This window comes from Nuphar pumila, chromosome 9 (assembly GCF_984573655.1).
Source record: "Nuphar pumila chromosome 9, dmNupPumi1.hap1.1, whole genome shotgun sequence".
NCBI classification, from domain to species: domain Eukaryota; kingdom Viridiplantae; phylum Streptophyta; class Magnoliopsida; order Nymphaeales; family Nymphaeaceae; genus Nuphar; species Nuphar pumila.
The window spans coordinates 69,738,846-69,761,111 of record NC_143257.1 but is presented as its reverse complement, the minus strand read 5'-3'; positions in this window follow the sequence as shown (position 1 = coordinate 69,761,111).

The following is a 22,266-nucleotide window of genomic DNA, read 5'->3' as shown; positions in this document are numbered from 1 at the left end:
CCAGTAGTAACCTGCTCTGATGATCTGCTTGACAAGGGTTTGGTAGCCGACATGGCCACCACAAATGCCTTCGTGTGCTTCTCGCACGACTTCTTTGGCTTCATCTTCATCTAAACATCTGGAATATTCTGAACTGAATCCACGACGATAGAGGACATTTGCCAGAACAAAATATCGGGTAGACATACACTGGATTGCTCGTTGCTCTTTCTTTGAGAGTTCTGGAGGAAATTCACCGATTTCTATGAAAGTTTTGATATTGTAATACCAAGGTTTCTTCTTTTGATCAACTTGGTTTACTTGTTTTGTTGGAAGGAAAGCAGGTTGGTTAAGTCTGCCATTTTCAAAAGAGCGACAAGATTCTCCATTCTTGAATGCCATAATGGAGCCTAAACTGGCTAGGCTATCATCCACTTGATTAAAATCTCTCTTAATATGGAATAGCTGAAATTCTTCAAACTTGCTGACAAGAGCTGAAACAATTTTTTGATAAGGAAATAACTTTTGATCTTTGACTTGCCATTCGGCTCGAACTTGATTGACAACCAGTAATGAGTCGCCGTAAGCATGCACTCTCTTAACATTGAAATCTAGTAGAATCTTTAGATCTTGAATCAGGGCTTCATATTCAGCCATATTGTGAGTGCATTGAAAGTCTAACTTGAGAGAAAATGGAATCATCTCTTTCTCTGGAGTGATTAATAGAATTCCGATGCCTATTCCGGCCATGTTCTTGGAACCATCGAAAAATAAATTCCAGATCGGGTATCGCTGGATGTTGCATATTTGCTTATCTGGAAAATCATCTTTGACTTTCACTTCTTCTGTCAGAAGCAAATCTGCCAATTGATCTGCAATTGCTTGGCCTTTGATTGATTGTTGCGAGACATATTCTAAGTCATATTGCATCAGTAAGACTTGCCATTTTGTGACCCGTTCGCTTAGGAAAGGTTGCTCCAAGATGTACTTGAGAGGATTGAGCTTGGACAAAATTTTGACTTCAGATGCCAGCAGGTAGTGTCTTAGCTTCTGACACATCCACACCAGAGCTAGACAGGTCTTCTCTATTTGAGAGTATTTCTTTTCATAATCTATGAAAGTCTTACTCACATAATAAATGGCATGTTCTATCAAGCTGCATTCTTTGTACTGCGCCGAGAATCCGCCGCATGCGACTTGATTGAATGAGATGTATAGCAAAAGAGGTTTTTCCAATTATGGCGGCTTCAAGATGGGAGGATTGAGAAGATACTTCTTGATCCGATCGAACGATTGTTGAGATTCTGGTCCCCATTCAAACTTAACTCCTTTTCTGAGCAAGTGGTTGAAAGGTTCGCATCTCATTGCCAAATTGGAAATAAATCGCCGAATTGATTGCATACGTCCCTGAAGGCTTCGCAATTCTTTGAGATTTTTCGGGGGTGGCATATCAATGATAGCCTTTGCTTTTGCTGGGTCAACTTCAATTCCCTTTTTTCTGACGAGAAAACCCAACAGTTTGCCTGATTCGACTCCAAAGACACATTTTTGCGGGTTAAGCCTTAACTTATAAAGAATGAGCCGCTTAAACACTTGGCCAAGTGCTTTGAGGTGATCTTCTTCCTCTTTAGATTTCACGAGAATATCGTCAACATGCGCATCCATGATTTTGCGCATCTGATCGTGAAAGATAACGGCCATTGCCTGTTGATATGTTGCTCCAGCATTCTTAAGCCCAAAAGGCATCACTGTATAGCAAAAAGTGCCCCAAGGCGTAGTGAAGGAAGTCTTCGATTGGTCGCGGGCGGCTAACTTAATCTGATTGTAGCCGGAATATCCATCCATGAAGGAGAACATGGCATGTCATGCCGTGCTGTCGACTAGAAGATCGATGCTTGGAAGTGGATAGTCATCCTTCAGAGTCACTTTATTGAGGTCCCTGAAGTCTATGCAGATCCTTACTTTGCCACTTTTCTTTGGGACAACGACGATATTGGCTAACCAATCTGGGTAGTCAATAGCTCGGATAAATCCTGCTTTGAGTAGATCTTCAAGTCCTTCCTTGACTTGTTGTTCTATTCTGGGATCCATTTTTCTCAGCTTTTGCTTAACGGGTTTAGCATCCGGTTTTAAGACGAGACGGTGTTCGACTAATTTTGGGTCTAAGCCCGGCATATCTTCATACGTCCATGCGAACACTTCCTCATGTTGCTTGAGAAATTTAATGAGCCTTTCCTTTTCTTTCGGACTCAAACTGGTTCTGATCTAGAGAATTTTGGGATTTTCCTCTGAACCGATGTTGACATCTTTAGTCGGATCTTGTACTAGAGGAGATGGTTCATCCTGTTTCTGAACTGCGGTGAACTCTGGTAACTCTTGAAGAAACTGATCATATTCTGCACAATCATCTGATCGCTTTGCAATCTGGCCATCTTTGGTGTTTGCCTTGACTCTGTGAATTGCTGTCGACTTCTAAAAAGACTTGGGATTGAGAACGAGCTTCTTGATTGTCCGAGAAGTCATTCTGAAATTTCGGATAAGAAATTTGATTCAGATAAATTGGCCAATTGTGAGACAAGCAATCATTTGAAGAGAACTATGCATAAAATGGCATTGAATTATAAAATTAGGAGATAGGGAAGGAAGATAAATGGCATCTGGATAGACAAAGAAATTTGGAATTTTATTGATTGATCAAAGGCATTGAGAAAATGAGACATTTATTTTGAAAGAACAAAAAGAAATAACAAATGGTTTTTATTGTGCCCCCTTGACAAAAACAGTCTTCTTTGACGCGCTTCCGCCGGAGAACCCCAGTCCTGCCCTGTGGGGATGATGCTTCTGGATCACTGGCTCGATGCGGCCATCTTCGTTCTTGCCCAGTCCCTTGAAGGGTTGATAACCATGCTTCAGAAGTAACTCAAATCCCTTTCTTGCCTTCATGAATTGAGGAAACAACGGGTGATCCTTAATGGTACTGTAGTTGATCCGGCCTCCAACCTTGAAGAATTGAGGGCCTCTCCATCGGGTCATGGCTATCGTGTGTAGAGATAGTTCTGATGATGCGTGGAGTATTTCTCGATTCTCTCCATGATAGATCTCTTCACTTTCCCTGATGCTGAGAATATCCGCGGTGAATGATGGTCGGGGAATCATGGGCTGTGGGAGCCTTTCTTCTGGGTCTTCTCCCAGTATTGTGGTAATCATTCCACCTTTTGACCATTTTACACATTGATGGAGGGAGGAAGGCACTGCATTAGCATTATGAATCCACGTCCTTCCGAGCAACAAGTTGTAGGTGGGTGGCACATTGACCACATGGAAAAGGACGGAGTGCACCGAATAGTTGATGAATACTTCCAGAAATATCTTGCCCTTGGCCGTTTGACCATGGTTGTCAAACCCGTAGATAGTGATGGGATCTGGAATATATTCTTCGTCCTTAATCCCTAATGCCTTCGCTGTCATCTCGGGACAAATATTGAGGCTACTGCCTCCATCGACCAGCACATGCGGTACTGTCATTCCTCTGACTCGAACGACAATGTATAAGGCATTGTTATGAAATGAATGAGGCTTTGGAAGGTTCTCATCCGAGAAGGTGATTGGCGCATTTGTCATGGCAGAGTTCACAATCTGTGCCATGTCTTCAGGAGTGGTACTGGGTTTAACTTTGATTTTCCTGAGTAAATCATCCAGTACTTGTTGGTGCTTGCTAGAATTCTTGGCCAAGTCAAAGATGGAAACATTGGATAGAGCGGTCAGAGGTTTCAGACTTGAACTCTCCGACCTGGGTTTGACAATTTGCTTGAAGAAGTCAGGAGTTCCTTTTGACTTCGGGGCTGACTTTACAGGTGCTTCAGAAACTTTTATCTTGCCCAATGCTGAGATTAGATCCATCTTCTTTGAATCAGGAGCTGCTTGTCGTAGCACTGACACCTGATGCTGAACTTGTTGATCTTGTGCAGAGCACGGCTTGATGTGTTCATGCGGCAGGAATGGCTGTGCGGACACCACTGCCGTGTTGTGAGAAGGGAAGGGGTGATTGAGAATGTCCATTTTCTCTTCTTCTTCTCTTTCCACTAGAAGATTTTTTTCAATAAGATCTTGTATAATGTTTTTGAGAACAAAGCAGTTCTCAGTGTTGTGTCCCACTGTCCTGTGGAACTTGCAAAATTGATCTTTCCACTTCCCCATAGGCACAGGGGGATCAGCCAATCTGGGCAACTTGACCATCTCTTTTGACAGCATATACTCGAGTACATCTTCGAGTGATTGGTCTAAAGGAGTAAACTTTCTATCGTAACTCCATCCTTCATGTTTAGTCTTCTCACGCAGTTTCAGACCTTGATCCTGTTGAGGAGGCTTGTTGTATTGAGGGGAAGGCTTTGCTTTCTGATCTTTGTTGTTTGAGCTGCCTGCACCGTAGCAGTAATCTCTTTTCTGCCCTTTGTGTTGATTTCGGCCTTTGTTGGCAAAGTAGGTGAAGTGAGCTTTCTTCTTCTGCTCACCTTGGGAGTTGCTTTTGGAAAAGGTGAAGCCTTCATAGACTCCATTTTCCACACTCAGTTCTAGCCATTTGGCTCGTTCAGTCAACTCAATGAAAGTCCTGGATGGTGATGTGGAGATCAATCCTCTTAAAGGCTGCGAAAAGTTGTTGAGAATCAACAACAAGGAGTGCCTTTCTGAGATAGGATCTCTCATTTTGTTGTAGGCCGATCTCCATCTGTGGATAAGTCCCATGATTTTTCATTCTCATTCTGCCTGAGATTGCAGATATGACTCAATGTAGGCAGCGCTTCTGTGTTGAACAAGAAGCGTTCAATAAACATATTTACAACTTTGCCAAACTCCTTGAGCTCGATGGGGTTGATATGCTTAGCATACCACTTAGCTGCAACTCCTTCCAAGCTGCGGGGAAAGCATAAGAATAGTGTTCTGTTGTCCCTTTTGAACCTAGAGCATTCTGCGAAGAATGTGGCGAGATGAGCTTTTGGATTGCCAGAATCATCGAACTTGATGAATTTTCGGGGAAGATTCTCCAGATCATCATCCCCGTCTAGGCCGTCATAGAAGTCCTCACTGGTGAAGACTTTCTTGCCCTTGTCGCGGGCTTGCAGATCCTTGACAACTCGGGCCATTTCCTTGAATTGTGCTTGCAAGGGCTCTTCTGCATCTCGGCTTTTTGATCTGCGGCTTTTTCTCTGTTCTCGGCCCTGCTTCTGAAATATCGAAGGCACTTCATACTCTTCATCTGTGATTTCGGTTGAGTCTGTTCCATCTGAGATTTCTTCCAGTTGGACCTGCTTTCTAGAAGTCCTCTTGTCCCTTTGACCATGGAACTTTTCTTTGAATGGGTTTCTTTCTGAGCTGGTCCCGGGCTGGTCATTCATCATTTTGTTCATCATCTTCCGAAACATGGCATACATTTGCGGGTCTATGCCATCATCTTCTTGCTGCTGCTCTTGACTCCTCTCGGACTGGGGGAAACCCATCTCTTCTTCTGAGACCGACGAGTACTGTGGTACTGTTGTTCTTTTGCCTGACCTTGTTTGAACCATCAAATGTTGTAAAAGCTCTCTGCAGGGCAAAGACCTGATTAGATTCTGTAGGAATTGTTTTTTTGGAAGAAATATTTGCTGAAAATATGGTAGACAACTTGAAAAAGATATCCCATTACTAGGGACTGAGTCGTCGCGAGAATCACGACAATTGTGTTGTCATTCTTTTTGCAAGAGAAATAAACAACAAAAATATACCTTGTTATCTAGGCGAGGTCGTCAAACCACAATGGAAAGAGATATAAAATTTTATTGAAATGAGGAAACATGATTTTATTGATCTTGACAAAGAGGTGGAGGACAGACAATTTGCCACCATTCATGATAGTCGGCAGACACTCTAGGACCTGGAAAGATTTTAAGAGAGACAAAGGAATCCCAGCTGTAGCGGGCAGAATGATATGCTCCGGACCATTGTGCGGAAGTGAGATCGAACTCTGCCATGACTCCTGATAACAGTCGGGCTTCGACGTACTGCTGCCTCTAAGAGAACTGTCGAACACATCTCTCTGGTTGGTAGTAAGTGCAGAAGAAAGGTCCCAGCAACTTGAACCGCTTGCCATAAGCGTATGTATATCTGGGAGGGGATAATTGCCGATCAAAATAGTCCCAAACTATGTCATCTTATTGAATGTTGTTGATCATGGACCGGTACTGCGACACTCGAAGAAGTTCTTGGCCATTGTATCTGAAAGAGCTTGCTCGGGCTGGAACATGTTGGAAGAACCAGGACTGAAGTGCGTAGATGCATCCTTCAACTAAAATGGATTCTCCAAGTGAGAATCGAGTTAATCCTCGATATAGGAAGGCGAGCGCTGCCATGGGTATGGAGAGGCGATTTGTTTGTCGACTTCCCCATCTTCTCATAAGCTGGATTATTCTGATGTCCATGTAGTTTTGTCCATCTGGAAAGAGGGATAATCCTACAGTGCACAGAACCATTGCATTCTGAATCCTTTCTTTAGCTGTCCTGGATAGCGAACTGACCTCAACGAAGGTCCTGTACTGGCGGTACAACTCGAGCAGGTCAACATATTCATTTCCCTCCAACTGGATCAGGGGCCAAGATCGACGGCCTATCATACGAGCTAATGAGTCTCGGGGGTCCAAACCCTTGACATTGATAAGGAATTGATGTTCTAATGGATCACTTGGTTGACCGGCTGGTTCTGGTAACCCCATGATTTCTGAAAATTCATCCATTAAAACGGTCATTTCTTCCCATGGGAACCAGAAGGTACACGTCCGAGGATTCCATCGCTCCGCCATTGCATGGATCATGTTGTCATTGATGGTCTGCTTTCCGACTACTGACACCAGCTCTAATCCGCACTCGCTCAAATGGTCCGGGAACATTCGGGGAAAGCTTTTTAGCCAGGAATAATACCACCGGAGAATGAAAGTTCCGGTGCTGAGGGCTCGATGTTCAGGACGACCTTGTCGCACCTCGTAGGAGATGTGACCTTCAAGAAAGATAGGATCAACTTGACTGGATGCCATCGAACTGAAAATAGAGAAAGACTCGGAATGAGACTTTTGGGAAAATGTGAGAAATTTTGGAAAATATTGCAGGCAGGATATAAAATGCGATTGGAAATTCGAGATCCAGTAGAAAGGTAGGATGGAAAAACACCTGGAGTTTTAAAAGAAATAGGATATTTGGGGAAGTCATCCAGGGTTTGAGAAAAACATCTCGTGAAAAATAAGGATATTTTGGAAAAGGCCTAATAAGTTCGAAAACATTGGGAAACACAAAGAATTGAGGAAATATACGTACAATCACATCCTGCACAAACATTTATGCACATTCAGCACTCCCTAAAAGGCTGACTCTAGATGCATCATTTTGAAAACAACTGTAGGACCCTAATCCTAGCTCTAGGTTCAGATCATCTTTGTCCAATCCAGTTATGCCGATATACCCGAATCGAAATCCGAGGTACGTGGCATATAATTTCAACTTCGGTTCTAACGTAAGGTTTTCCAACATCCTTGAGCACCTATCGATATACTTCGGACTGTGGCCCGTGGTACGTGGTAGGGGGGTGTTAACCCAAATAGTTGGCCCGGTTGTGAGGCTCTGTCCCGAACTAGGGTTCTGGAAGAGAGCCCAACAACGTGAAGATCGGGTAATGATAGGTAAAGGGGTTTGGAAAAATGATCACATGCAAGAAATAGAGGGCTCTAAATCCTATAGAGATAGATTTTAAAAACTTTGAAGAAGCATACATTGCATTCAGATCCTAAATTAAGGAGAGTCGTATTTAAACCTAAGTCTATGTGAACATGAAAATTTCTCCTCAATATAGTCCTACCAAACCATGCCTAGTCTAGATGCAATCAATGTCAGCTAGGTCAGAATCTAGGCTCCTAGGTTCGCATGATAGCAAAAATAAAGAGCTGACATTTTGTGAACATAATTTCGATAATTGAACTAAGTCAAGCACAATTTTGACCAGACAAGGACAGGTCCCATCACGGTCGCCAAACCTGTTATCGTCGCGAAATTTTTCCCGTCTTCCCTTCCTTGCGGAAGAGAGAGGGAAAACGCTTTCGCGATTCAAACTTGATCGGATTTTGGAAAATGTTTTGAAACACTCACCTCCGTTTTGAAAATTGCGGGAAAATCCATGGGATGGGGCTCGACCTATCGGTACGAGGTTCGACCGTGCCTGCCGCCTTTAAAAGGGGTAATCGAACCAAGGACCAAAATTGTGCTTGACTTAGTTAAATCATCAAAATCATGTTCTATCCTAAATGCACAAGGAATTCAGGCATGTGCTATGAGATTTTGTAAAATGCCAATTGGAAAATATGATGTATGCTTAGAGAACCTTTGGAGTTGAAAAACATTTCTCAGGAAAAAGATGGAAATCAATCACTCAGGAAACTCTGACGAAAGGGTTTTGAAGTCACTGAAAGTTCATAAAGTTGTGGGAAAATCATAAATGGTTGAAAATCCTGGGAAAATAGAAGTGATTCTTGAGAAAAAGGTGAACATTTGAAAAGGGAAAAACTTCTCAGGAAAACTCGGGCTTTGAGAATTTTCTTAGAAAAATGATGGAAAATTTATAGGAAAACTCCTTGGAGAAGAAAAACTGAACTTGGGGAATTGAAATCCTGGGAATCTTACCCTTGAAATACTTGAAAATCGATTTTGATCTTTGAGAAAGGTGAGAGACTTCTTTTGAAAATCTTGAGAAAATAACCTTTTCCATGGAAAACTGTGGGAAAAACTTGACTTGGGAAAACCGATTTTGAAAATTTCTCAGAGTTTCTTGAGAAATCGATTTCTTGAGAATGAAATTTTCTTAAGAGAATCACGAGAAAACCAATGATTTCATGATAAAAATGACATGAGTGAATGAATGCACTTTGAAAGATTTTCTAAGAAATTTGTTGAAAAATGTGTATTAAGTCAAAATAAATCCTTCACATATGCTGACTGTGACCATGAATATATTCAGAGTTTAATTGATTTAATGCACAATACTTTGAAAAAATTAGAAATATGATGTGCATTTTAAGATAGCCTAAGAGTGTAGGCTCAATGTGACTGGTAGAAAGATGAAGGATCTGGGTCTCGTCCATACTCCGACTAGGGCCGTAAATATGGATTCCACCGATTTCATCAACTCCCTAAGAGTTGGTGCACGTGCCATTTGTGTACATCCATAGTGCTTTTGAAATAATGTGCATGAATCACATAAACAGGATATTGCATAAATTCAAACTATATGATATGCATCCTAATCTAAGCAGAAAATTAAATCTCTTATTCCAAAATTTATATTATTACATCACTAAATAAAGGAAATAAAATGAAATTGCAGATTTCAGCTCCTTCTTTTGAGTGTCCCTGCCAAAATTGAAATGGGGTTAGTTCAAATATGTGGGTTTTTCCAAGATTTTCCAATAATATTATGAAATTATTAGATTTAATTGGATATAAACCCTATTATCATGCTTCCTTGATATTTGAAATGATGTAAATGCAAGAAATACAGTAGAAAATAGTTTGAAATTCGAAATTGGGGTCAAAATGACCAAAATACCCCTAATATTAAAGTTATACCTTTAAAATCAGGGTTTTTGAAGGAAATTTTGGTAAAACTTGAGATTTTGAAATTCGAATTAAAACAAATGATGATGAAATGCATGATGGGACATGATGACATGCTGCTATACACATTAGGACTGTAAAATCAGAATTTGACATTTTGCAATTTATCCAAAATAACGAATTTCGCTTGTTTTTCGCTTGGATCCAGGTCCCGCGGGGCCCTGCTTTGATGATATGGTTAAATCAAGCCTTAAATGAATTCCAAATTACCCTAAATTCGGCATGAAACATCTACCTACTCTGATAAACAACCTATAATGCTAAAAATCATGAAATGATATGATTTGAATGCTAAAATTTAAAGAAATTCCTAAAAAGGGTGGATTTCGCCTACGGACCCGAACCAAATGCAATGCTTAATATGATAATGCAAAATTTACACCATAAAAACTTATGATATTTTGCAGAATGCTAAAAGACCCGAAATGAAACATTTTTGGTTTTTACAGCCTTGGGATTTGAGCCATGGTGAGTTTGGTAATAGGGATTTGGTTATGACGAAGGTAAAATCAACCTAATCTAATATAAAATGCTAAAAAAAATATAAAACAGCCATGAAAATTTCTGATATTTAACAGATCTACTCACGACACCTACAGGAACAACTGTTATGTTCATGACTTTGGCGTTTGATCAACATAAACATGGATAAAAATATAACGTTTCATTCCTAAATCGACAGAATAGACAAATGTGACCAAACAAGTGACTGACAAGAAAAATCCGAAACAGATATCACAACTGTTCTAAAAATCACAGGCTTTCAGATGCAAACAGAGGACATCTCAGACACAACATTCACTTTTTACAGATTTGGATTTGGATCAATACCCATAGAAAACCCATAGCCTTAAGTCGATCTAAAGTCTCAGAGGCCCAAATCAGGCTCTGACACGTGTCCCGAACTCTCGGATTTTTTTCAGACATTAAAAAAAATCTGAAAAATCTGAGAACATCATGTTAAAAACTAGACATCCTTCTGAGTTTAGAACATCTTTCTGAATGAAAATCGGATCTCTCATGAGGGAGATCTCGATTTTACAAGTCAGAAAAGACATTTTAAAATGCATCCAGGGTAATAAAACCCAACTCACCTTTTTGAACATTTACCGCAGTAAACGAATTCAAATCTCTCCGAATTTTTGTCACATTTCTAGAGACACCTAAGGGTGCATTCCATGATTTTTTTAGAATTTGTAATAAAAAATAAATGCATGAATGACGTGTGGACTGACTGACAAAAACAGAGAGCTACTGCAATTGAGCAGAATTGAAATAAATGCTTAATTAAACCTAATTAACCTATAAAACATGCTAAATTAATGAAATAAAATGTGAATTAAATTTAGCTAAATGCATGAATGCTAAAAATTATCAAGGAAGCAAATTGTGTATTTTTATATATGTCATTTTATGAGAATAGCTCAATCCATCCCTCGGATGAGCTCTTTCTTCAAATGACACCCGAATCAAATCTTGATATGAAATCAAGAGGAAAAGAGGTGCACCTTGCTTCGTTATGCAGCTTTGAAACTCTTGAAAGGGACTGCTACCAAGGGCTTCGTTCGTCCTTCGATCCGGGCTTCGGATGATTCACCAAGATCGACCCACACTTGAATCGAATTGGCAACAGCATCAACAATGTAGGTACTTCACTGCACCTTCTCCACTGAGCCAAAGGGGGCATGAATTTCAAGGTTCAAAATCATGTTCTGAAGAAAATCTAGGTTGAATTTCAAAGTCCAAAAAGAAGCTCCCCTAGGCTTGGCGTGGATCCTTGTTTTTATAGATTTTTTTCTGAAAATTTTGAATTTCAAATAGGCTCAATCTGAGCCCTACATGTGGAGCCATCTCAGGGGGTGGTATTTTGATTTTTTGAGAAAATAAAATGGGAAATTTGTGGGTGAGACACCTCAGCAGAATTTAAAAAATTTCAAAATTGGGTTTGCTTGATTTTCTCTGCAGGAGGCTTCCAAATTGCGCCACCTCAGGGGGTGCTATCTGGGAGTTTGAAATTCAAAATTTGGCTTTTCTGAAGCTTCTCAAATGGCGCCACCTCAGGGGGCTAGTTTTATAAAAAAAATAAAATAAATAAAAGAAGTGAAGCCAAGTGAGGCTCTGGAATGGCGCCACCTCAAAAGGAGGTTTGAGGTGTAAAGTTGGAAACAGTAGGAGCATGCCATGTGGCGCTACCTCTGGAAGCTCTTGACACATGTTAGAAGGACAGGAGTGAAAGAAGTAGACTATGCCACCTCAGAGGAATTCAAATTCTACTTTTTCTGCAGGAAAGGAGAGGCTGACATGTGGCGCCACCTTAGGGTGGTTCCACACTACCATGTGGCAGAAGAACAGGACTGGAAGAAGCAGAATGCGCCACCTCAGAGGGGGGCTTTTCTACTTTTTTCTGATGCAGGGAGGTCTGAACATGTGGCAGACAAGTGTCAGCTGTCTGGAGGAGTTCTCTCAAATGGCGCCACCTTAGAAGGAGATTCAAATGGGGGTTGGCTCTGGAGGAATGGAGGATGGACATGTGGCAGTTCCTCAGAGTGGCTCCTATAATGCCATGTGGCAGGAGGGAGGAGTAAGTAACATGTGGCGCCCTCATAGACCATCTGGAAAAGGCAGAACTCAGAATTTGCGCCACCTAGGCCTTGTCTGAAAATTTTTGAATGGTTTGTTTTTTCTGAAGAAGGCCAAGAGTGACATGTGTCCTCTACTTTTTCTGAAGGAAGCTGGAGATGACATGTGTCACCTACTTTTCTTAGAAAAGTAGAAGGAGACATGTGTCATCCTGCTTTTTCTGAAAGAAGCAGAGATTGACACGTGGCAGAGAGAAGAGAAGGAGGTCCAAGCCATGTGGCGCCATCTTAGACAAAATAGAAAAGGTGAAATTCAGGATTTGCGCCACCTCTGGAGGGATTTGAATGTTTGAATTCTAGCTTTCTCCGAAGAGAGTAGGAAATGACACGTGGCATTTAATTTTTCTGAGGAAATGAGAGATTGACATGTGTCCTCTGCAAGAGATACACTTCAAATGGCGCCACCTCAGAGGAGACAATCCTTACTTTTCTGGACAGGACAACACATGACACTTGGCATCTCAGGGTGATCTATGGAATGACACATGGCACACGGTGAAGATGGTGGACACTGACACATGGAATGGAATGAAGAGGGTGTCTAATGACATGTGGCGGCTTCTTAAGGTAGCCCCACACTGACACTTGGCAAATAAATGGGAGGAGAGAGAAAAGACAAGTGGCGCCAATCCAGGGGACAAGGCTCTTATATTTTTGGGTTTTTCAAAATTCAGTTTTTTCAAAAGAAAAGTCTATGTGACACCACCTCAGTATGGGTCCCACATTGCTTCTTTATTGAAATAAGGACAAGACAGTAAAACCTCTTTTTGGAATTTTCATAAAATCTGGACTAATTGGCAAAACAGAAATTTTAAAAAGAGTTGGCCCCTATTGGGCAATTTTATAAAAGGAAGATATTTGAAATCATCAAAAGGGAAAAATCTGAGATAAGGTGGATGAAATCCATATTGAAAACTATCCAGATCATTTTCCTGAGAAAATATTTTGAAATTCAGAGTCCTGGGGGTAAAATGGGAAGAATTGATAATTTTGAAGATCCAGGGTTTAAAATCGATTTTGAAAAGAGTTGAAATTCTGATCTGGATTGGAAATTTTGAAATCAAGAGTTCTAGATCTCGAAATGACATGTTGTGCAGTGCAGTGATATGAGATGCTCATGCAATGATATGCAATGCCATGTCTTATGCAATAGAATTTTGAAGCAAGACTTGGAGATGCCTATCTCCTGTCAGCAATAAAATTTTGAACATCTGAGCTAAAAATAGAGAAATTTTGAGAGTTCCAGATGAAATTTGGACTTTTGCAAGGTCCGGGCTCAGAAAATGACCATTTTGCCCTCCGACGATTTCAGAGGCTAGATGTTGATGCTTGGTGGAAATGTTGGAGAGGTGAATGAAAATTTAGGGTGTTTACATACAGTCTTGGTTCATCCAACATATACCAACTCGAGCCAGCTCATTCAGATATAACAGCAATAAGCCATTACCCGTTGCTCGGTACAGATTCGTGATCGAGAATCTCCATGAAGAAGAAATTGCGTGGGATTACTTCGACCGTCATGAGTCACTCCTTCGGTACACTTATGCATATGGCAAGCGATTCAATTTACTGGGACCTTTCTTCTCAGTTTATTATTAGCTAGAGCGATTTGTCAGGTAGTTCTCGCAGAGACAAAAGCGTATTGAAGCTCGTTTGTTGTCATACATTATGCCAGAGTTCGATCTAAAGTCTGCTCAGTGGTCCGAAACATACCATTCCAAATATAGTTGGAATTTCTTTGTAACACTCATTGTTTTTCCTAGTCCTCGAGTATCTTCTGATTATAAAGAATGGTAATAAATTGTTTGTTCACCCCCTCTTTCTCAAGCTTATTATTAATAAAATTATTTTTTTCTTCAACAATTCTCACTCTTTTATGGTTTGATGACCTCACCTAGGTAACAAGGCATATTTTAGTTGTCCATCTCTTTTTACAAAGAATATCAACGCAATTGTCGTGATTCTAGCGATGACTCAATCCCTGGTAATGGGATATCCTTCAAATTGTCAGCCTAACATCAAATATTTTCCCCTCTATTTGTTTCATCCCAAAAGCTATTCTTTAAAGCTAACAATCACTTTTGTTCTACAGAGAGCACTTGCAATCTTATATGGTTCAGACAAGGTCCGACAGGAAAATCGCACCCGTCCAGCATATCAGTTATTCTTCAGCCTCCGAACAGGAAATGTCATCCCCACAATCTCCCAGAAGATAGAGTCAGGAGGGCAACAATGATATTGATCCCCAGATATATGCTTTGTTTCAAAAAATGATGAAGAAAATACTGATTGAGGAAATAGAGACCAGTTCAGGAAAAACTCAGAATAAGAAAAAGGCCAAGGGCCGAACAGTGAATAAGAATGTGAAGATCTCTAAAAGGCAGAGTCGTCACGAGGAAACTTCTAATGAAGCCGAATCAGTAGGTGACACTGATCAGAAATATGAAATTCAATAGGCATTTAAAAAGTCGACTCAAGGGCAGGAGTCGGCTTATAAATCGAAGAATCAATCCGTCAATAATTCTGACCAACCATAGCTCAGAGATGTGGTTAAGATGGTTAAAGACCTGCAGACCCGCGACAAGGGCAAGAAAGTCTTCACGAGCGAAGACTTCTATAATGGTTTGGATGGGGATGACAGTCTCAACAACCTCCTCAAGAAATTTATCAAATTCGATGGTTCTTGTGACCCAAAAGCGCATCTCGCCATGTTCTTCGCTGAATGTGCAAAATTCAAGCAGGGCAATCGAGCTCTTTTTATTTGTTTTCCTCGCAATCTAGAGAGAATGATAGCTAAGTGGTATTCAGAGCACGTGAATCCAATCGAATTGAAAGAATTTGACAAGGTGGTGAATCTGTTCATCGAACGATTCCTTTTTAATGCTAAGGCACTTTCGACCCTCAGTCACCTCTGCGGCCTCAAACAGAAAGAGAATGAGAAGGCCAGAGACTTTATTCACCCATGGAGGTCAGCCTGCAACAATATGAGAGACCCCATATCAGAGGGATATGCACTGTTATTAATATTGAGCAATTTTTCACAACCTCTGAGAGGCCTAATTTTTACTGCACCATCGAGAACATTCATCGAGTTGACAAAGCAAGCCAAATGGCTCGAGCTGAGCATGAAAAATGGAGTCTATGAAGGCTTTGCATTTACCAAGAGCAATAATCAAAATGAGCAGAAAAAAAAGCTCATTTCACTCATTCTATTAGAAACAACAATTGGAATCAACGCAAGGGGCAGAACAAAGACTTCTGTTATGGTGCAGGGGGTTTAAATCCTCACAAGAATGACTAAAAAGGCAAGTCGGCTCCTCAATACAACAAACCACTTCAGCTGAAGCAGGGACCAAAACCCCATGAAAAGGTGAAACATGAAGGGTGAAGCTATGGCAGAAAATTTACTTCGCTGGACCAATCACTCGAAACTATGCTCGATTATATGTTGACCAAAGACATGGTCAAATTGCCCAGAATGGTTGATCCCCCTACGCCCATGGGGAAGTTCAAAGATCAATTTTGTAAGTTTCACAGGACAGTGGGGCACAACACCGAGAACTGCTTCATTCTCAAGAACATTGTCCAGAACCTTATCGACAAAAATCTTCTCATAGAAGGTGCTGAAGATAAAAATATAGAGATTTTGAAACAACCATTTATCCATCATTCCATGACAGTAATCTCAAAACAATCATTTCAGCCGCAAGATCATATCAAGCCATGTTCCAACAGAGACATGCAAGTTCAACATCGGGTCCTCGTACTTCAGCAAGCTCAGTCCAATGCTCAGAAGATGGGCCTTATTTCAGCCTTTGGCAAGATGAATATATCTACCAAACCTGCTGGGGCATGTCCTGAGGTGGCCAGAAGAATCCCATGGTTCCCCAAAAGCTTCATCAAGCCCTTGTTACGACAATGAAGCCATACATGATACTTCAAGTATAAGGTTTTGATGATGAGCAAGTGGAATCAACTGCATTTCAGCTAAGGCTATGAAGAAATTGAAGAATTCAGTGAAGAATCCTTGAAGACTAGTGTGCAAATGTTTAATTCATTAAAAGTCTTAGATTCTTGTAAGAGCCTTACTTAGAGTGCATATTTAGGTTGCATTTCACCTTAAAAGTCTTTAGAAAAACTTTTCTAAAAGAAACTCTTTTGAAAATCTTTTTAGAAAACTATTTTCTTAAATTTTCATGTTTATTAGTCGACCAATAGACTTATCAGTCGACTAATCCTTTCGCGCCATATTTTCTAAAAAGTCATTCTTGTCAAATTAGTCGACCGAATGTTTTATCAGTTGACTGGACAGAATGTCTGTTTTCTAGAAAATTAGCAGCAGTCGACTAATGGTTTTTCAGTCGACTGAACAGAACATGTGTATTCTGGAAAATTAGCAGTAGTCGACTAATGGTTTTTCAGTCGACTGAACAGAACATGTGTATTCAAAAAAAAATTTAGCAGCAGTCGACTAATGCTTTTTATCAGTCGACCGAACAGAATGTTTGTTTTTCAGAAGTTTTTAGCAGCAGTCGACTAAAAGGTTTTTCAGTCTACTGGTGATATTATCAGTCGACTAACTTTTCTCAAGTCGACTAAGTTTCAAAAGTTCAGATTTTCAAATGGCTTGATTAACAGATCAGTCGACCGAAGATAACTGTCAGTCTACTAATAACTAACTATTAGTTGACTAACTGATGTTTCAGTCGACTAATTTTGCCGTTTTCCTGAAACTTCAAAAAGGCTTGTCTTTTCATTTTTCAAACGTTTTGATCGTTCGAAATAGACCGTTTTGACACCCTTTCATACTCTCAACGTATGGAATCCTTTAACTATAAATATGAGTGCATTTTACACTCAAAAACAACAATTCAATCGATTTGAATCTTGCTTTTCACTCTTATTCAGTCAAGTATTGATTTTCTCACTCACGTGATATTTTCACTTCAGTTTTTCACTCAAATCACTTTGAGAGATAGTGAATTCGTGAGTAGAGTGTTTCAACAACCTCAAAAGCCAATTGCATCTCATTTGCATTCAAAAGGAAGGCTCATAGGTTGTATTGTAAGTTGTTATTTCTTTTGTGTAAAAAGGACTCCTTGGTGTAAAGGAGTTGTTTGCTTTCAGTGAGATTGTTACTGAAAGTGGGACCGGTTATGGTTTGTGTGATCTTGTAGTTTACAAGGTTGATAGTGGAAAATCTCAAGCGGGTTTTGCTTGGGGACTGGATATAGGTCGGGTTTGACCGAACCAGGATAAAATCTTGTGTTCTTTGTGTGTTTGCTTTGAGATTTGTAAAATCCTTCAATATTCCGCAGAAAGTTTTAAAAGCACTATTCACCCCCCTCTAGTGCTCGTTGTCTCGATCCTAGTGCACTTTCATTTGGTATCAGAGCAAGGTTTGCTATTACTTTGATTTGACCATCATCTAGCATGGCAACTACAACATCTCAGCACAAAGAAGGAAGCTCCTCTGTTCGTCCTCCTCTATTCGACGGAACAAACTATGGATACTGGAAAGTAAGAATGACAATATTCCTGCAATCCATGGATCTCGATATCTGGAGAGTTGTTTCAGAAAAGTACCAAACTCCATCAACTGATTTTAGCCGATGGACCGATGATGAAAAGAAGACTGCTTCACTTAATGCCAAGGCAATGAATGCCTTATATTGTGGCGATGACAAGGTAGAGTTCAATCGCATCTCTTAATGCTCTACAGCTAATGAAATCTGGCATACTCTTCTCGTAACACACAAAGGTACGTCAAAGGTAAAAGAATCTAAAATTGCTTCTTTAGTTCATAAATTTGAATTATTCAAAATGAAGCAAAATGAATATATATCGGACATGGTAACTAGAATGACCGATATAACTAACACTTTGAAATCCCTTAGAAAAGAATATTCACAAGTGGATTTAGTCAGAAAGATTCTAAGGTGTTTAACTCCTGAATGGGAGAGAAAAACCACTGCTATTAAAGAAGCAAATGATCTCAATACTCTCACTCTTGAAGACTTAGTTGGTAACCTAATGGCATATGAGGTCCAACTTCAAGACAGACAAGAAGAAGAGCCTAAAAAGAAATCTCTTGCTTTTAAGGCTACTTCTGACTCAGAAAATTTTGAAGAAGATGAAGATGAAGATATTGCCCTCATCACAAGGCAATTCAGAAGACTCATCAAAAAGGGATGATTTCAAAGAAAGGCAAAGAAAGCAGATTCTTCTATTCCCAATGAAGTAAAGTGCTTTAACTGCAAAAAGGCAGGACATATCAAGAAAGATTGTCCTCTTCTCAAATTCAAGCCCAAGGACCAATTCAAGAAGAAAAAGGCATTTCAAGCCTGTTGGGATGATAGTGACTCCTCTTCCGATGAAGAATCAAATGAAGAAGTCGCCAACATGTGTTTTGTAGCACAAGAAGAATCGGTAAGTCAATTTGACTATGATGAGTTATTTGAAGCATTTAATGATTTATATGCTAAATTTAAGAGTCTTAGTTCTAAAAATAAAGAGTTAAAAACTGAAAATTTAACTCTTGACTCTCAAAATAAAGTGTTACTTCAAGAAATAGAAGATCTCAAGAAGAAAAATTCTTGCCAGGCAATTGAGATAAAAGAAATTGGAGTTAGAACCAATCTCTTACAAAAAGAAATATCTAGTCTTAAAGAAAAGTCAAATGATCTTCTTTCTATAGTGACCAAATTTACAAATGGTCAAGAGAATCTAGAAAAACTTCTTGGTTCTCAAAGATGCTCGGTTAATAAAACCGGATTGGGATATAGCTTCTTTGATACTCAAAATAGACCAAACTATGTGGTGAAAAATCAAAGACATTATTCTCAACCTTTTGTTCATAAAACTAAATTTTCTAGTTCTAATAGAAATGCATCTAGAAATGATTATTCTAGAAATGTTTATTTTAAATCCTTTTATAGAAAGAATAATTATTATCAAAGGAAACCAAAATCCAAATGGATATGGGTTCCTAAGACTAACTCTCATGGACCCGAAAATAGAAAGGGGTCAAATGCTCTGTTGTCTGATTTTGTTGTAGGTACACAACATAAGGAGCAAATGGATATTGGACAGCGACTGTTCCAAACATATGACTGGAAGGCCGGAGTTATTTTCCACCCTCCAAAATAAGGATGGAGGAACCGTCACCTTTGGTGACAATAACAAGGGAAAAGTGATAGGTATTGGTAATATTGGTAATCCAAAATTTCCCTTGATAGAAAATGTTCTTTTAGTAGATGGTTTAATGCATAATTTAATATCTATTAATCAATTATGTGATAAAGGTTTTCATGTTTCTTTTGAAAATGATTTATGCTTAATTTCTGATTTTCAATCTAAAAAGATCATTTTTAAAGGCAAAAGAAGAAACAATGTGTATGAACTATATCTAGATGAATTACCCTCTTTTAATGAAAAATGTCTTATTGTTTCAAATGAAATTCAATGGTTATGGCACAAGAGACTTGGACATGTTAATTTTAAAATTATTTCAAAATTATCCAAGAATGATCTTGTAAGAGGCCTACCTAGAATACCATATAAAAAGGATCACTTATGTGATGCTTGTCAAAAGAGTAAACAAATTAAGAGTTCTTTTAAAGCTAAAGATATAGTTTCAACAAAACGTCCTCTTGAACTTTTACATTTAGATCTATTTGGACCATCTAGAATTCAAAGTTTGAATGGTAGCAAGTATGCTTTTGTTATAGTAGATGATTATTCTCGATTTACATGGGTGATTTTTCTAAAAAACAAAAATGATGCTTTTTCAGAATTTTCTAAACTTTGTAGAAGAATTACAAATGAAAAATCTACATCTATTATTAAAATTCGTAGTGATCATGGTGGTGAATTTGAAAATAAATCTTTTCTAAAGTTTTGTGATTTACATGGTATATCTCACAACTTTGCTTTTCCTAGAGCAGCTCCACAAAATGGAGTTGTTGAAAGAAAGAATAGAACTTTGCAAGAATGTGCTAGAACCATGCTTCAAGATAAAAATTTACCAAAATATTTTTGGGCTGAAGCAATTAATACAGCATGTTATGTCTTAAATCGTGTTCTTATTCGACCAATTTTACATAAAACATGTTTTGAATTGTATTATGATCGTATACCAAAGATCTCATATTTCAAAATTTTTGGTAGTAAATGTTTCTTGTTAAATACCAAAGATAATCTTGATAAGTTTGATTCAAAATCAGATGAATCAATATTTCATGGATATTCTTCTAGAAGTAAAGCATATCGTATTTTCAATAAAAGAACATCTTGTATTGAAGAATCTCTACATGTTGCATTTGATGAGAATTGTGAGCAGGTTATTCCTCTAAGCGAAGAAGAAGAAGCAATACTTCAAGAAGAACCCTTGATAGAGAGTACTTCTCAAGAAAATATTCCTCTTCAACCGGTTTGGAAAGAAGTTCCTAATCATCCACATGAACAAGTTATTGGTGAAATAAAGAGTGGTGTCCAAACTAGAAGGCAGTTAGAAAAATATATTGCAAATGTTGCTTTCATATCTAAATTAGAACCAAAGAATATCAATGATGCATGTGATGATGAATTTTGGCTTTTAGCCATGTCTGAAGAACTTAACCAATTTACTAGGAATGATGTTTGAGATCTAGTTGATAAACCAAAGGATCGTCCAGTAATTGGAACAAGATGGGTCTTCCAAAATAAGCTGGATGAAAATGGTGAAGTCATTCGTAACAAAGCAAGGCTAGTGGCACAAGGCTATAATCAAGAAGAAGGCATAGATTTTGATGAAACCTATGCACCAGTGGCTCGATTAGAGTCAATTCGTATGATGCTTGCTTTTGCTAGTTACATGAACTTCAAGTTATATCAAATTGATGTTAAGAGTGCATTCTTAAATGGACACATCAATGAAGAAGTTTATGTAGAGCAACCCCCAGGCTTTGAAAATGAGAAATATCCAGAAAAGGTCTACAAATTGAAAAGAGCTCTGTATGGACTCAAACAAGCACCAAGAGCGTGGTATGAAAGACTATGAAATTTTCTAGAACAATCTGGTTTTTCCATTGGTCGGGTAGACTCCACTTTATTTATTAAACATTTTAATTCGGATATTCTTATTGTGCAAATTCATGTTGATGACATAATATTTGGTTCTACTAATGATTCTCTTTGTAAAGAATTTGCTAAGGCTATGCAGGAAGAGTTTGAAATGAGCTTGATGGGTGAATTAAACTACTTCCTTGGACTTCAAATAAAGCAAACTGAAGAAGGAATCTTCATCAATCAGGGTAAGTATACAAAAGAACTTCTCAAGAGATTTGGGATGGACTCATCGAAATCAAGAAGGAATCCTATGAGTACAACTACTTCTCTTGATAAAGATGAAAATGGTAAAAGTGTAGATACTAAGCTCTACAGAGGTATGATCGGATCTCTATTATACTTAACTACTAGTCGACCTGATATTATGTTTAGTGTTTGTATGTGTGCAAGATTTCAAGCTAATCCAAAGGAATCTCATTTAACTGCAGTAAAACAAATTCTTCGTTATTTGAAAGATACTTCAGATTTCGGTTTGTTTTACCCAAAATCATCTTCCTTTGATTTAGTTTCATATAGTGATGCAGATTTTGCAGGAAGTAAATCTGATCGCAAGAGTACTAGTGGAACTTGTCATTTCTTGGGAAATTCCTTAGTCTCTTGGTTTAGTAAAAAGCAAAATTCAGTATCACTCTCAACAACTGAAGCTGAATATATAGCGGCTAGTTTAGCATGTTCACAAGTACTTTGGATGAAACAGACATTAAAAGATTTTGGTTTAAACTACTCCACAACAACTATTTATTGTGATAACACTAGTGCTATAAATCTTTCGAAAAATCCTATTTAGCACTCAAGAACTAAGCATATTGAAGTTAGACATCATTTTTTAAGAGATCATGTGTTAAAAGGAGATATT